Below are 16,989 nucleotides of genomic sequence, written 5' to 3'. Positions count from 1 at the left end.
TATGAGGGAAAGATTATCATGTAATATTAAATGGAAAAACATATGTGATATGTGTGCATGTGTATAGTGATACAATTTTTTATAAAATTATTTGTTCACACCCCAAAAAAAAAATGACCAGAAGGAAAGATACCCTCATCCAAGTAGGGAATAATGGATAATTTAAATTTTTTTTTTTTTTTTTAGATTTTATTTATTTGAGAGAGAGAGCAAGAGAGCATGAGCGCACACAGAGGGAGAGAGAGAAGCAGACTCCTCGCTGAGCAGGGAGCCCAATGTGGGGCTCAATCCCAGGACCCTGGGATCATGACCTGAGCCAAGGCAGACGCTTAAGTACTAAGCCACACCCAGGCGCCCCTAAAATTTTTTATTTAAATTCAATTTAGTTAACATATAGTGACTTATTATTGGTTTCAGGGTAGAATTTAGTGATTCATAAGTTGCATGTAACACCCAGCGCTCATTACATGAAGTGCCCTCCCTCATGCCCATCACCCAGTTACCCCATCCCCCCACCCACCTCTCCTTCAGCAACCCTCAGTTTGTCTCCTACAGTTAAGAGTCTCTGATGGTTTGCCTCCCTCTCTGCTTTTAACTTATTTTATTTTCCCTTCCCTTCCCCTATGTTCATCTGTTTTGTTTCTTAAATTCCACATAGTAGTGAAATCATATGGTATTTGTCTTTCTCTAACTTATTTCGCTTAGTATAATACTCTCTAATTCCATCCATATGGTTGCAAATGGCAAGATCTAATTCTTTTTGATGGCTGAGTAATATTCCACTACACACACACATACACACACACACCCCACATCTTCTTTATCCAGTCATCTGTCGATGGACATCTAGGCTCTTTCCATATTTTGGCTATTGTGGACATTGCTGCTATAAACATTGGGATGCATGTGCCCCTTCAAATCACTATGTTTGTATCGGTTGGATACATACTTACTAGTGCAATTCCTGGGTCATAGGGTGAAAGACCTAACTAGGAGACAGGAATCCATCAAAATCCTAGAAGAGAACACAGGCAGTAACCTTTTTGACCTCAGCTGCAGCAACTTCTGGCTAGACTTGTCTCTAAAGGCAAGAGAAACAAAAGCAAAAATGAACTATTGGGACTTCATCTGGATAAGAAGCTTTTGCACAACAAAGGAAACAACAAAACTAAAAGGTAACCTACAGCATGGGAGAAGATTATTCGCAAATGACATATCAGATAATAGGCTACTATCCAAAATCTATAAAAAAAACTTACCAAACTCAACACCCCAAAAAACAAAAAATCCAGTCAAGAAATGGCAGAAGACATGAACAGACATTTCTTCAAAGAAGACATACAAATGGCCAATGGACAGAAGAAAAAATGCTCAACATCACTAGGCATCAGGGAAATGCAAATCAAAACCACGACGAGATACCACCCCACACAGGTCAGAATGACTAAAATTAACAAGTCAGGAAACTGAAGATGTTGGCAAGGATGCAGAGAAAGGAGAACCCTTTTACACTGTTGGTGGGAATGCAAGCTGGTGCAGCCACTCTGGGAGACAGTATGGAGATTCCTCAAAAAGATAACGGATAATTTTTATTGTCTTCTTCCTATGCTATATTTTCTCTTAGTGATAGTGTAATAATAATTTTAAATTGCTTAGTCTGCTTCATACATTTTTTTACATAGGCTTTTTTTATTTGTTTGCTATTGTGTGTATTTTGCCTTGTTACACATAAGATAGCCACAGTTAAGATTCCTCGCCAAAAACCCCTCTAAGAAAAAAAATATGCCACTCACTTACTAAGGAAATGAGGGGGAATTTTTAAAATCTTGTTCATAAGCATCTCAAATGAGTTAATACAGCTCCGGAGGTCACAGCTAGTCCCTGCTCTTGCCCTCGGCGATGCAATAGAAAGGGCCAGGGCAGCTCCCCCTTTGGATTGCTCAACTGTGGTGATCAGAACCTCAGCCTCCGTTAGGAAGCATCACTGCCTTCTGTTTCCCTGTCCCACCTTCACATGCAGGATTGAGTTGGCTGAGCCAGTCTTAAGGTTCTGGAGCATTAGACAACTGACCTTCACCTTCTATTGGGGTCATATCAGTGTCTTTTGAGGTTAGGTCTGGTTGGCTCGGCACTGCATTTTTAGGGAATAACGGGTGGTGAAACTGGCCAGCCTTTCACTCTTTCTCTCATACTCTCCTGGTGTCCTTAAATTCCACCTCATTTCATCAAAAAGGAATTCCCTTTGATTTTTTTTAAAAGATTTTATTTATTTATTTGACAGAGAGAGAGACAGCCAGTGAGAGAGGGAACACAAGCAGGGGAAGTGGGAGAGGAAGAAGCAGGCTCCCAGCAAAGGAGCCTGATGTGGGGCTCGACTCCAGGACCCTGGGATCACGCCCTGAGCCAAAGGCAGACGCTTAACAACTGAGCCACCCAGGCGCCCCTCTCTTTGATTTTCTAAGTCTGAGGCCATCATGCTAGTGGTCATGATAGAGCCGTTAGATGTGGCACAGGCAAACAGACTGGAAGGAAACCCCTACTTGTACAAATGCAAGTTTCAACGGGTTGCTCCTACATTGGTTCATTGTAAACCTTGACATGTGGGAGATGCCCAGGAACGGGAAAAGAAGAGTAGGAGATTTATGCAATCAAGCAGAGAAGTTTATCAACATAAGTCAGAGCCCTGGCCTCCCCTCCTTGCCCACTGACATATGCATGATAGGTGAGCATGAGGAAGCTGTGTGAAAGTGTTTTGGGCTATTTCCCCTGCAAAACTGTGATTCCTGTACATTTTGTTGACCTGGAAATATGATTTCCTCTATGTTTTAGTTCTCTAGCAATGAGATCCTCGTCTGGTTTCAGAGTCTCTGCACAATGCCAGCTCAGCTTCTCACTGGGTGTCTTGGAATAACACATTTGGTGCAATTGGCTAAATCATTTTCATCCTCTTACCAGCAGGTTCCGATCATGGCAACCTAATCAATCTTCTGGCTATCTCCATTAATCCCCAGAATGACCCAGATAATCCGATTGGCTGCAGTACCACCTCGTCACAATTTACATCAGACCATCTGGTGATTCCGTCTACTCCAAGCGTAGCCCACGAGGACCATCTGCTTCAATGCTCTCTATGTCCTGCTGAAGGAGGCGAAGGTTGAGGCCAACCACACACCAGCAAGTCATTCCCTCTTGCCTTAGCATAAACCAAAGAAATCCTGAAATGCACCGTAATTAGGTGCTCACATCCTGCAGAGCCTGCTTTGCATTCTCAGTGAACACATTGTAATATTCAGAATGCAAATTAAACTTTATGTGTGCCATAACCTTGGCCATTTATTGCAGCAGATTCCGTAATTGCCTGATGCTGCTAATACAGCCAAGACTACTTGGGCATTTTTTTTTTTTTACTTTTGCAGATAGAGCTGCCATGTTGATTAAGCAATCCTGGTGCTTCTTTGCACTATTTCTTAGGTTAGGGTATTAGCTAAGATCCTTTTGCATATAAGTAACCAGAGTCGGTCTCAGCTAGAGATGGACAGTAAAATTGAGAACAAAATATATTAGTATGCTCAAATTCAAGTACACTTACGAAATAAGTGGAGTTAACATTCTAAAGGAAAACAGGCTTGCACCAAAATACAAGGAGAGTAGGGGAACCACAAGGCATCCATAGCTTGCACTAATTTGGAAGAAAACCACCCAGCATTAGGATTATCACCAAAGAAGAATGAAGTAAGCCAAGGCTATTATGACTTATGTGACACCTGTATGTCAATCATTAAAAGGTCCCCCTTCCTCTAGGCAGATAAAGCTAGCCCTGATCAGGCATATTCCACTGTCATCTTCAGCCCTGGAGAAACTACCACCAAATGAAATGTCCCAGCCCAACAAACCACTTCTCCGAGTTTAAGGACATGGTGGTACAAGGAGGTACCTGATTTGGACATGGAAATAGGCAACATTGTTGGAATGTCCTGGGGGATGGACTTCCCCAAGGAAGATAGCCGGCAGGGACTTGGATGGAGTTAAAGAAGGGGTTTCAGGATTTGAATAAAAGCTGAACTCGGAGCGTATGCTTTGGGATGTCCTGGATTACAGGAGAACTGTTGCTCCTCCATGTGTCACGTGAACTCGACATTCCTCTCACTAAAGAGGCAGAATCTATCTCCCTACCTTCATATCTCCGCTCGGCCACATAACTTATTCTGGACAAATTGAATGAGACGGAAATAACAGTATGCAAATTCCAAGCCTACTCTTCAAAGAAACTTCTGTGTTTCCGCTCGTTCTCTTGTGCTTGTGCCATAAGAAGAACAAGCCTGAGCTGGTTCTCTGCCCCGTGAGTGGGTAAGAGAAATGGAATAGAGTTGTCCCAATCAAAATCAGAGCCCGCAGCCAACACCACGATGCATGAGTGAACCCAAATGCAGCTCAGACAACTCACAAATGTGTGCATCACACTAACAAAAGCCACTGAGTTTGGGGATAATTTGTTACATAGCAATAGCTAACTCATACAACAGGAATTAGGCAGATCCTGGAGCCCCACAATTCAAGTTTATGGACCTTTTTACAAACACTTTCCATTAATCCACTGCAGCTCCTAATTTCTGCTTCTCTGTTTCCAGTTCCAGATTCCCAAGAGGGGCGAATAGCTGGAAAAGATACAGTATAATCTCATAGAACATAATTTTCTGTGTTCAGGGGCCAGAAAACCTTTCTCAAGTTGTCTGCCACTGCTGGGCCATCTTCCCAGGTCAAGCACTGTGCGTGATTCCTCCTTAAACCTGTATCTCCTTGCACTGCGGATTATTCAACATCTCACTCAGTTCCAAATACAATGTCAGCAATCAAGAAAGGTAGATGATATTAAGAACAAACCACTGCCTTTATCTCTGCTGCCTGTCCATTTATTTCTGGAAATTTTCACAACTCAGTTTTCCCCCTCAGCACAGAATTGACGTTCATAACCAACATATTGTGGCAAAATATGATCGCTGGGCATGCATGTCCTCTTATAAAAGGTTATTTCCTTGGACAAGTTGGGACCTGGTCCTTTGTACTCAGAAGGGCAGCTGCTCTGTGTCCTCTGGATGCTTCACGTGGCTTGTGTAGACATGAGCCTGTCACAGGCTTCATTTGAAAGCCTTGTCACAACCTTTAAAATCCAAGTAAACTACTCTCATAAAATCCTGGGGAAAAGCGATACCATTTTTGTTTACTCTTTTCAAGAATTTAATAACTAGGATGATTTTTCCTTCCAGAACAGGGTCTGCTTGTGTTCACCTCTTTATTTCTCCCTACATTGTATTATGAGGCCTTGAAATAATATTTGAAAAACAGCTTTTCTGGAGCTTGGGGTAAAACTCACCACTCTGTCATTTTAGGGAATCACCTTATTCTCTTTTTAGAATACAAAATTAAGTTCGACCTCTTGGCCACTTTAAAAAAGCACATTTTCCTTTTTTATAAGAATAAATATTTCCCACTTTGAATTCCATGCATTCACACTTTAGTTTGTTTGCAATAATGCATTTGAGACCAAAAGAAATTTTGACTGTTAATTTAAAGAAGGACTTAGTGTTTAAAAAAAAAACACAAACCAAACAATTGAAAAGTGCACCAGAAAAAAAGTGCACTTTAAAAAAATGCATGATAAATGGAGGTCCCTTCATGCCAGATTTTTATTTATCCTCCTATCAACTGGAAAGCAAATGCATAGACTCACCTCACTTAAGTCAGTAACTCTCGGAAAGCTATGCCACTTTTCTTATAATGGCTTCTCTGTAACCTATCTCCGTTTTAGGGACATATAACAATTTTTCACTTAAAAAATATGAATAAATATGCTATAAGGAGTGATGTTTTAGACAAAGACATGCGAACCAATTTGTTAAACAATTTCTGTTCATGAAGAATCATATGAAACAAATCTGAATCGTGCACTATGTGTAGATGAAACCAGTGTTAATTTCACTCATGCTAAGGCCAATGAAGAGGTGACCTCACCCACAACTTTATAATCTGTTGGGTGTGTGTGTGATTTCGCATGTTTTGAACCACTCACATGTTCACCCTTTATTTGGCTCCAAAGGTGTTTTCTGTTGTATAACTTTCTTACTTATTTCTTTTAAAGATTTTCTTTTTAAGCGTCTCTATACCCAACGTGAGGCTCGAACTCGCAACCCTGAGATCAAGAGTCGCACGCTCTACTGACCGAGCCAGCCACCTGACCCTCTAAGTTTATTTTTTTAAGTTTCGTCTGACTTCCAGATAACCATGAGTTCTAAAAGACTGAAAACGTGGTGAAAGTCAGGGTACAGAAAGAATACATGTTCCAAAAATCACTTCGTCATGAGGCTCCTCCACTGAGATGAGAGGGAAAAGGCACTGATGTGCCATGTTAGCCCATGGACAGGCCCAGAGGTCGCTGGGAAAGCCCGTCCGCAGATGAGAAGTAAGCAGTGTGGGCACTTGCATTTTAGGCAACAATGAGCCACCAGCCCTGATGAGCTCTGCAGATGGCTGCAGATGGCTGCAGAGCGCTAACTCCAAAGCAACCACTTGCAAGGTCGAGGGCCAAGGCGTACTGGGTCTGCATCCATCTCTAGTCACGGGCATTAGTATGGTTAAGAATCACATGGCTTCAAATAGTGAAAGAAGAAGGCAGAATGGGAGAACCATGTACCCTAGATTATCTAGCAACACCGTATGTGTCGTGCTGAAGACCACCGCTCTGGAGCCAGATGGAATTGGAACCCCCGCCCCGCTGCAAGGTCGGGCAAGTTACAGAACCTTGTGTGTGGCGGTCTTCTCATCTGTAAAACACAGAAAATAGCAGCGCCCATTTCCTAGAGTGGTTGTGAGGATCAAATGCTTTATTATAAGCTTATGCCCATAGCACAGGGCCAGGCATATGACAAGTGTTTAACAAAGTTAGCGATCGTCATTCATGTAAAGGAAAGTGGAGTGTCAAAGCAAATACACATTGAGTCTGGTTTTTAAACTTTAGATAATTAAAGCCTTCAAACTGTCATTTACATCTATCACGAATTTTCTTTAGCTTGAAAAAAGCATTCAATTGACAAACTCCCTTAGCTAAAACTTTTCTTGATTCTCCACCATAATCTTCCTACGGTGGGTACTCTGAGATGAAACAGAACGTGTGTCGAGTAGTAGATGTTGTCTGTGCATCCAGCGCCACCTTGGCCCCGTGTAATCCTGATCAGCTTCGTCCATTCCAGTGTGCACAGCAGACCAGAAGCATGGGAATTACCATCCTCTATGAGCAGCCCTTAACCAATGGCCAGTAGGAACTGGTTGTAAAAACCCCAGCTTCCACCCTACCTGCCCCTTCCCAGGGACAGCTCTGGGGTGTGTGTCCAATGCCTCAGGAGGACTGAGCTCCAGCAGGACCCAGCAGAACTGAGCTCCAGTTGCCCCCAAGGGTAACCCGTTGGTAGCACACCTTCAGTGGCCCCTTGCCTTCCCTGCGTCACTTCCCCACCTTCCTACCGTCCGGTGTTGTCTGTTCCAAAGAAACCACTGAGCCCAAATCTTGTCCGATTCTGGGGGAAACCCCAACTAAGACACCCAGCAATACAAATACACAAGCTTCAAAAATGTATTCTTCAACATTTGTCTTTAAATTTAAAAAAGTATTAAAATGCACAGCAAGCAAATTCAAGAAACTCCAACTTAGCCTACTTTCTGTAGAATTTGTTTTGAGCCTTAGCTAGGTAATGGTTTCAAGAGAACTTTTTATTTCTTCTAAAAATCTCTGGCTCACGAATGCTGTCACACAGTGAACATTTCTATTCTTTATTTCAATCTCATTTGAGACTGGAAGAATAGCTTTGACCTTGTTTGGAGTCACTTGAACTCTGTGGACTCCAAGCTAACTTTTTCTCCTGCACCCAAGCTCCATTTACTGCCTGCACAACGTGACTTTCTAGTTCAAAGAAAAATATCTCTGAAAAGCCTTATAAAAAGGTTCATAAGATGTGTTGTTATTTGAAATGGCTCTGAGGTGTATAAATGAATCAGGAACACACAGATTAAGTTTCCTTTGAAATGTAGTTTCCAAAAGAAAGGAGTCCTTGGGGGAAAATATTTATGAGGATTTACTGCTTTGTTTTGTTTGTTTGTTTATTTGTTGTCCTATTTTGTAATGGTTAAAGAATTGTTGAAAATTTTCTCTTCAATAAAATCACTCTTGAATTCTCTTGAAACTACTGTTTAGAGAAATCATTTCTCTGGAGAATAAATATATTTAAAGTACTTGCTACTTAGAGAACCAAATTCTTGAGGTTCTGTCACTACAAAAAATTTGTTTTAATATCCTTAAATCAAATGTCTTTAAGGATTGTGCATTTAATGTGAATAGATTTCAGCATGTTTACATTTATGTCAAATTTATAAAGTCGTTGGCATTACAGTCCATAAAAAATCATTTGTAAGAAAGCTTAATACTTCTTTACTCTTAAAATTCATTTGCTTGCTTTCCACTAAAGTTAATGTTTTTGGTAAATCATTACCATATTCAAGTGTCTCTATGTTTTAAACACTTCATATAATTAAATATGCACCAAGGAAATACTTTTTAAAAATACTTTGCCTGTGCACGACTAGGCTAATAAAAAAATTCTCTAGAGATTTAAAGAACTCGTTTTCACAACCCATGTGATACAGTAAACACGTTTAGAGCTCAGAAAAAAAATTCATTATAAATGATACTACACATGCCTGGTCCTCAAGTATTTTAAATTAATTTGCTTTGCTAAAAATGTACAGTAGTAGGTTTCTGGGTAAACTATTTATGAGGTGCATTTCCTTTTAGTTATTTCTAATATTTTGCCTCGCAACTTGAATAGCCACTTATTTTTATTTAAGAAGAAAAACACATAATTATATTTTTTTAGTACTAATCTTTTTCCTTTAAGTAACGTCCTCTTTTCCCCCCCACAAACAAATCCTGTCTTTAAATAGTTGCCCTTTTTCCTTTCTAGTTATATCTCAGTGGCAATCGCTCTATTCTCTACCCCCTTCACACCCACACACACGCATGCACGCACGCACACGCCTGTTGTGTGTGTGCACTACAGGATTTCTGTCTACATCTCTGTTTCTGTATCTCTTTCTGGCTTCCTCTCATTCTTTCTTGGTACCCTACTCCCTGCGTTCCCCTATGTCTCCCTTTCTATGAAATCTGCTCTTCAGAATTAAAACACAAATAAAATAATCCATTAATTTGCCAAGATTATGTTTATAAAAGAGAGCAAGCAAGAAAGAAAATCAGTCAGTTTTCTATCAAGAGAACACAGCTGCCATAGGAGAACATGTAGGAGCTCTTGTTTACGTGATAATTTAAAATGTTAAATGAAGGGTTAAGTTCTGCATTATGTCTTTCAGAGGGGTGTTTCGCTATTAAAGATAAACTGGTTTATCTGAGGTGAAATGCAAGATTAAAAAAATTCAGATGTCTATGAAATAAAAACACAATTTCACTTATTTATGATAGCCAACATGCTGTAATCAAAGCAGAACTCATTAGTCAGTGATCATTCAATTCACTCTGACATGTATTTCTTCCAGCAAGAGAGGGAAAAGAGGTGAAATTCACAGCATAGAATGACAGGAACATATAGGAAACAGAGTTTTATTTGTTCTTCTGTTGAGAGAGCTAATTACTCATCGATTTGAGACCTAATGTCTTGATAAGCATATATTGATTGAGCCTGATTATTTCCTGCAATGTCAGAAACATTCACACATATTCGTGTTACTACAAAAGCTATGTAATTTATTGGTGGGCACTAATGCCTTTAACGAAGGCAGAAAGCTTCAAGTGGCAGAAGTAATGAAAGGAAGATTGCAATCAGCGAATTTTCTAATTCTTCATTCCAGCTACAAAAATTAGCCTATTTTGACTCATTAGTCATGTTCATGTTTATATAGTGATTCATTTACATAAATAGGTCTGCTTAAAGTACAGCAATATCCAGTGCCCAGTTCAAATTCAGAAAACAAGAGAAAGAGGGGTCCACGCCACTGAGAGAGATTTAAATGTGTGGTTGGACTGGTGAGAAACACAATGAGCTAACTAGTGAAATCTGCAACAAATGGTGAACTCAGCCTTAGCCATGTGGGTCTTACAGAATGTGCTACATTCTTCCAGTCTCCTGGCCTTTGAACTTGAGGTTTCCTCTGCCTGGGATGCTCCTTCCCAGACACATGCATAGTTCTCTGCTTCAATGTCTTATCAGAGATAGCTTTCCTGACACCCTGTATCAAACATATAAAATAACATCCCCATCTTCGATTTTTCTTCTTAGCTTCATATCTTCACTGACCTGGTCCACATCGATTTTTTTTTTTAATTTCTTTATGTCTTATCTACTAGCATTTACTGTGTTCCTTTTTGTTTACTGCTTTCCTTAGCTCCTAGAAGAGTATCTGGTGGGCATTAAATATTTGTTGATTAGACTAGAAGGTTACTGTGAAGCATTAACATCATTTATTTTGACTAATATCTCAATACAATGTGAGTCACTGCAAGAAATGAAAGATATGATTCTTCTTTTTAAGATGCTTATAATCTGTTTGGTGAGAAGAGCCTGTCCGTCCACACAACATATACCAGCTATCTGTTGCTGTGTAACAAATTATCCCAAAACATTAGTAACTTAAAACAATGAACATTTATTATCACACACAGTTTCTGTGGGTCAGGAACTGAGGAGTGCTCCGCTGGGTCATTCTGGCTCAGAGGGTCTCATGAGGTCGCAGTCGAGATACTGGGCTGTGGTCATGTGAAGGCTTGACTGGTGCTGGAGGATCTCTTCCAGAACAGCTCCCTCACATGGCTGTCAGGTTAGTGCTGGTGTTGGCAGAAGGCTTCAGTCCCACCACGTGGACCTCTGCTTGAGTGTCCTCATGATGTGCAGCTGGATTCTTCCAGATGAGGGATCCCAAAAGGGAGTAAAGTGGAAGCCACAATGTCTCTTAGGATCCAGCCTCAGAGGTCAGAATGTGTCATGTTTGAGATATTTTCATGGTGACCCAAGTGAGCTCAGTTCAGTGTGGAAGGGGGCCACGCAAGGGCATGGATACCAGGTAAGGATCACCTTGGAGACTAACTCCCACACCTGAAAAACAACGAAGCACACATGCCCATGTGTAATTAAGTACTACACGATAAACACGTTCAAGGTTCAGTTTTGAGAAGCTCGTTTGAGAATACATACTTAGAAAGGCCAAGTCAGATGGCAAATGTAATCCTCATCTGGGCAAGCCTGTTTGAACATTTATAAACAGTATTTATTAAGCACCTTGCTTTCTGTGCTAGGCCCAGGGATTATGAATAAAGCCCAGACCCTGAGAAAGAGGTACTCAGAGTCCATTGTGTGGAAGGTAAAAATTTGGAGCAATATTGCTTTTGAATGAATTTAAATACTTTGTGCAGGAGGGCAAGAACTATCATCCAAAGCCAGTTTTTCTCTGGGCACTAAAAACAAAAATTACAAATACACAAAATAATCACACATGTTGACAGAAAATAGAAGTCTTCATGCTCTCATTATAAGCGATTTCAATTTAATATAAGAGAGGTAGATTTTTAGAATAGCTAAGTAATCTAATATCAAATATTCACCGATCATGATTATAATACACCAGGGAAAGCCACGACTACCTCAATAAAAGAAATCAGTAGAAACTTATGTTATTCTCCCAAGCACCTCGACTTTCCCACTCTTGCCCAAATTGGAATGTAACTTCCTAGATTTTTAAACTTATTAGTCCACAAAGCTTTTTCCAGTCCAATGACTCTCCACTAGTATTTGTCATGTCAGCAATTGACTGAAAGGACATTTAATGTCTAAATCAAGTGACCATTGTTTCTTTTAACATTTTCTCCTGCCCATCACCTGATTCATCATTCTTATCTCAGTCACTTTGAGCCTGAGTCTGTGGCCTATGTTAATGCTAATTTTCATCCCTCTCTAAGGAATTAGGGGAAAAAATCTACCATCTCGTAGTCATTTAGTCAATGTTCCTTAAGACAGAGATTACCCAATGCACTGCTTTAAGTAACACAAAATCCAAGTAGAAACCAAACCCCAGTCTAGCAGAGAAACTCATACACCTCTGATGGACGATAATAAATGATAGCCATAAAAAGTCTTACAACTGTGTAGACAATCTGACTTATCAATTCCTCTTCTAGGAAAGACTTGAAAAAAAATTAGGGTACATGACGATGGAATGATAAGGATGTTCATGACAGAGTGGTCTATAACTGTATCATTGGAAATGCAGAAATAAATTAAATGTCTATCAAGGGAGTATTTCATTGTATGAGTAAAAATACAATGAAATACTAAGCGCTCATTAAAGAATCATGTTGTAGAAAAACACCTTACGGCAATGAAATACGTGCACAATATACAGTTGAGGAAAAAAGCAGCGGAAATAATGATGTAATTGTTTCATATGTGCATTGAAGAGTACATATTTACTTGGAAATAAGGTGGTAGAAATTTTTAAATGTCAACAATGATTTATCTGTAGTTGGCAGAATTGTAAGGTGATTTGCATTTTCTTACTGGAATTTTCTCTTACTCTTGTCCCTCTGGCGGGAGAACATGCCTGGGCTGGCACGTTGGAAGATGACAGGTGATGCATGAAGCAGGGCTGAGCTGCCCCATTTCCCCGTCTGAGACTGCCCTAGATCATCTGACTGCTAGCTGGTCCCCGACAGATAAATAAGCCTAGCACGATCAACGCAGGAGCCGCACCCAAGTAGACCGGCAGCTGACCACAGACGCAGGAGTGAGATCACCTGTGAGTAGCCAAGTCAGCTGCACCTTGCAGCTTGCCACACTAAAAAAATGTGCTTTGTTGTTTGCCCCTGGCATTTCACGGTCGTCCGCTACCCTGCGTCATTGTAGCAATCAATCGGTAACGGATAGAGCTAGAGCTTGTCAGGGTTTGGGGAACTGGGGGAAAAAAAAAGCAATGACCACCTGAGATTCAGTCCAAAGGTGTTTGAGTATAGAGCTTATCAGAAAACATTTTTGAACAGGCGAGACTGGCAGAAAGTTTAAAATTAATATCAAAATAGAACAGGTGCTCTAACTCGTGCAAGGTACCATGCCATGGTATGGGCGGGTCACAAGCGGAAGGGCGCAGAGCCCCTACCTCCGGGAGCTCACGCTGCGATAATGGGAATTTCTCTTGACACAGACAGATACTGCTCTCGGAGAGTTAGCGACAATCGTATTAAAACGTTACAGCACCAAAGAGCTTCAAATTGCTGAAGTTGGTTAAAAATGCATTAGCTCTTCTCCAACACGATTCTGAAAGCACAGTAAAATCAGAAAGTCTGCTCTAGCTAGCTGCCCGATGAACTTGAAGTAATGAGGTCTATAAGTTGACTTGAACAGAAAAAAATGATATTAAGCTTTCATGGAGGACAAATGAAAGTATCTACCTGTAACCTTTCTGACAGCCAGAGACCCTTTGCCATTTAAAACTCTGCGGCTGTGCTGCATTATTCCCAGGCAGCTGAGAGTTTAATAAGACTTCGCTGAGACACCTCACCTTCCAGTCCCTGGCTGCCTGCTGGCAACCCTAAGGCCCTCGCCGTGGAAGCTGACAATCTGAGCTAACATCAGGGCACGGATTTCCTCAGACAGGGGGGCACCGGCTGCCGTTGTAGTGTCTGCCCGCTGCCCGCTCCGTGCATGCAAATCGCGCCATGGTCTGATTCCAAGCGAGTCGCAGCGCCCCGCACCCTTGGGTGTTGGCTCTTGGAGATGCCGCGGGTCCTCGCTGTTCATTACTTGGCTCTCCTGCTGAACGAAGGGCGGCCCCTTTGGTGTGATATGTAAGACTTTCTTTGAGCAAAGCCCAACCTGCCTGGTCCAGCCTTCATGCCCAATATTCTTCCCATCACACCCTCCCTCCCCTGTGCTCTGCTTACTCGGGTATCTGAGTATCTCAGATACTTAAAGTATCTGCGGTTCGTGCTTTGCTCCCCTCTGTGCTTTGATCGTCCTATGACTCTCTTGGTCTCCAGCCAGCCCACTCTTCTACCTTCGAATTCTGGCTTTTGCTTCACAGGTCTCTCCTCCCAACTAGACTACAAAAATAGTAGTGATACTCACACAACATCCAATGTGCCAGGGACTTTGCTAGGTGCCTTCCCCCATTTTACCTCATTGCATTCTGTTCAACCACTCTGGGAGATTAGTATTGTTATTACTATTATCATCATCACTATCATCCCAAGTTTCAGATAAAGAAAGTGAGGCACAGGGAGGCTAAAGCAGCTTGCCCAAAGTCAGGGTCAGTTCCATGGGGGTGGAGATCACGTGTGTCTTGTTCACTGTTGTGTTACTCGTGCCTCACACGAAAGCTGGCACATTGGAGTGCTGAAGGAAGGAAGGAATAAAATGCCTCCATGAAGCTGTTTCTGTAGTCAGGATTAATCTCACTCTCCTCTCCTTTCACATATCTTCCCCAATACTTAAGTACCTCACACATGCCCTCATACCGCCTCATACCGTTGCCCCCCCATTTCCAAATAATCTGTGCTTCACACATTGCCATATACCCACGCCCTAACCCTCATTTGCTTGGAAGAAGTCAGACTTTCATAGATCAGGTAGTTGCCAGCTCTGGCGCTGCGTGAGAGCAGTTGCTGCTGAGAGAGACCAGGAGTCCCGGGAGAGGAAGAAAGACTACAGGCAGCCGCCATTTACCTGAAGCAGCATAGCGCCGCCCCCTCCGCAGTGAAGGGGCTCTGAGAGCTTGCCGGCTCCTTTAGAACTACCATCCGAGAGGAGAGTGCCTTGCCAACCTCCCCTCCCGTGCCTCCCACATTTTGGCTTCGTCACAGTAGCAGGGGAAGTTAGGTTAAGGAGGAACGGGGGTGGGGGGGCGGGCAATGGATGGCAGCCAGGCAACTGAACAGGACGTGGAGAGGGTAAATGGTGATCAGATGGAGGACCTGGGTCTTATCCAGCTGTCTTGGTAAAAGTACTGAGCCCCCTTAGGTCAAGACCTTAGGGGTTTGCATGTGTCATGGATATTGGCCCTCTCTGCAATCCAAGAGGAACCAGAGGAGGAGCTTGAGTGGGGAGCTTAACTCCCTCCGTGAATAGCTATTCTGTTGGCAGCCAAGGGCGAAAGCTGTCTGTAGACGTCAGACTCTGTAGGGTGGTTTCTCACTTCTGGCAGGGGCACCGGAGACTGAAGGAATTGTATTAAGGGATTTTGTAATTAGTGACTCTCAGCTATCTAGAAAGAGAACCCCTTCAGCTTTCATACATTCGATCTTCAAATGCACTTTCTGTTTTGTGGACCGCCTATATATTTGTATATTCTTCCATCACTAGACGGTGGGCTGCAGAAGAGAGGGGCAGGGCCACATTCATAGCTCTCTCCTACCTGCTCCTTTCCCTCTGCAAATTGCATGAGGGTTGTTTTACAAAATTTTAAACCTATGTGATTTAATTGTATGTCATAATAAGCAAGCATCACTGCTAAAATAGACAATAAATCTGATCAAATATTTTGGTGAGCTTCCTGTCTTTCAAAAGATTTTTGGAGCCAGGGCCGAAATTCCAAGTTGGAGGAGGGCGTGCTGAACACAACCCAGGTTCCCTATGAAAGGAATCCATATTTACTGCAACACATCCAAAATGCCAGAGAATCCTGCCACTATACATCAATATTAAGACTTTCTTCCCCTTTTCTTTTTTAACTGAATGTCTGTGAAGAAAGCCAGGTGATTTAAAGCCATAGCTAAAATTCAACAGTGAGATGTCCCTTAAAAGATAGACATTGCTGTTAACACACCCATCAGAGAGAAGGTCACATGCTGCTTGCGATGGTTTCCAAAGATTAATTTTAAAAAAAGAGAAAAAAAGGAACTCTGATATTGATGGGCAGAAGCTAGACTAACACAAAAGTGATCGTTTCAACTGTATAATTACATTTTATCCCAGTAATTATTAGTTGCAATATACTTAAACACATACTCAGTTTCCATCAGAAAGAATAAATAGAAAATAAAGTTGATTTACAAAGCACTTTCACATAAAATAGCTCATTTATTCCTCACAACAACGCTTTTGTTTAGATAGTTCCGTCCCCATTTCACCTATGAGGAAACTAGATGTTCCTTCCACCACCCACCTACTAACCAGATTATGAAACAGTAGGGACAGTAATCAAGGGCATGGGACCTGCAAGACAGAAATGTACTCAAATACTGGCCTTTCCATTTATTGGTCATATGACTTAGACAAGTTAATAAAATCTGGATTCAAAACTAGATTTTGCAACTTAAAATCCTATGATACCATACCAAAGGGCTAAGGAAGACTCGAGGAACAGAAATGAGATGGAAATATATGCATACTCTTCTTTGCCAGATGAGACATTCCACCATTACGGGCATGTCTCCACCTTCTGTAATTACTCTAGAGTCTGAAAATACTTGAAAGGAAGAACCCTTAGTGGTATGTTGGTGGTGTTGGTATCCTATTTCCTTACAATATCTCACTATATGCTGCCCCCGTGATAAAGCAATCTGAGGCAATTTATAATAAAACTCACCACTGTGAGCTGAGCAGGGAATGGGCTAAGCCTTCCCCGTGGAGGAGCTCACCTGGGCCCAATCCAGAAAAAGCTGGGAGTGTCACTGGGCACAAGGCGTTGGGAGAGCACTCTGGGCCAACCCAGGAGGCAAGGCTATTTTGATAGTAGTTCCACCCTAAGAAGAAAACATCCCACGGGCCAGATACAGCCGGAGAGCTGCCACCAGAGCTGATCCGTGAAGCTGTTGCTGGAACTAAGATATCAGGTTTATCAGTTAACTCTTGCCAAAAGAATGCTGTGTAACAAACACCCCAAAATGCGGTGGCTAGAGACAAAATGCTTTATTCTCTTCTGGATCTACAGATCACCTGGGGCAGCTCT

The 16,989-nt window shown here is 41.8% G+C and overlaps 1 protein-coding gene across 1 annotated transcript in view; it reads right to left on the bottom strand.

Annotated features, from left to right (window-relative positions):
- Positions 1 to 11,040: 11,040 nt before the first annotated feature.
- The window catches only part of ZCWPW2 (zinc finger CW-type and PWWP domain containing 2), a 137,316-nt gene continuing 131,367 nt past the window's right edge, over positions 11,041 to 16,989 (bottom strand). Inside the window, exon 10 of the mRNA XM_011220965.3 lies at positions 11,041 to 11,147. The gene's annotated coding sequence lies outside the window, so the exon portion shown is untranslated. The remainder of the gene's footprint in view (positions 11,148 to 16,989) is intronic.

This window comes from Ailuropoda melanoleuca, chromosome 6 (genome assembly GCF_002007445.2).
Source record: "Ailuropoda melanoleuca isolate Jingjing chromosome 6, ASM200744v2, whole genome shotgun sequence".
Taxonomy (NCBI): domain Eukaryota; kingdom Metazoa; phylum Chordata; class Mammalia; order Carnivora; family Ursidae; genus Ailuropoda; species Ailuropoda melanoleuca.
The sequence above is the reverse complement of the archived record's forward strand: the minus strand, read 5'-3'. Positions and strand labels throughout refer to the sequence as shown.